The sequence below is a fragment of the Dendrobates tinctorius genome, unplaced genomic scaffold (genome assembly GCF_039654945.1).
Source record: "Dendrobates tinctorius isolate UK_male_01 unplaced genomic scaffold, ASM3965494v1 ptg000032l, whole genome shotgun sequence".
NCBI classification, from domain to species: Eukaryota; Metazoa; Chordata; class Amphibia; order Anura; family Dendrobatidae; genus Dendrobates; species Dendrobates tinctorius.
In genome coordinates, this window is record NW_027361700.1 from 24,690,408 (window position 1) to 24,691,149 (window position 742).

Here is a 742-nt window from a genome sequence, read left to right on the forward strand (position 1 = left end):
TCTCTGCCTCCGTTTCCATTCGTTACACAAAGAAAAGTGTTAAAAGGAGTGGTTGAAAAATAGGACTGTCACTTACTGAGTAGTATTGCTGTTGTTGGAGACTAGGGAAGCTCCTGAAGTGCTGTGCTGGGTGGTGATGAAGCTAGAGTGAGGCTAACGGACAGAGAGGTTAGTAAGCTCAGGAAGGAAAGGAATGTGTATGAAAATATCATATGTTCTAAGAGAAATGTCCACAAAGTCTTGCACCCGCTATCCACTGTACATGTTTCCGCCCTACATTACTGTTCAGTAAAAGATGGTTTATTTTTGTGTGGTGGTCTCCCTCATTGAACTTTACAACATCTGGTACTGGCCAGCCAAAGTCACCAGCATCATGCAGTTTGCAAGGGTGTAATGTCCGTATAGCTGAAGTTCACACACCCAGCCAGGACTCCCATTTTCATGTAGCGTGCCGGGGCATGTTAACTCACCCATGGCTATTATCCCACACCATAAAGGGATGCACAAACTTTAAGATAGTGGTTAGCAGTACAATATTCAAAGAAGGACCCCCCCTTCATCATGGGCATAGAATAAATGAAAGGTCATGAAAAACCGTCCAGCTCTCCAGAGGTTCTGCCTCTAGAAGGAAGTGTCCCAAAGAAAGACGCCAGCATCCAGTGAGAGATACCTGCCCAAAAATGGCGAATTGGAAGAAGAGGCACCCATTAAAACATGACAATGGAAAACAGGCGTTGAAATG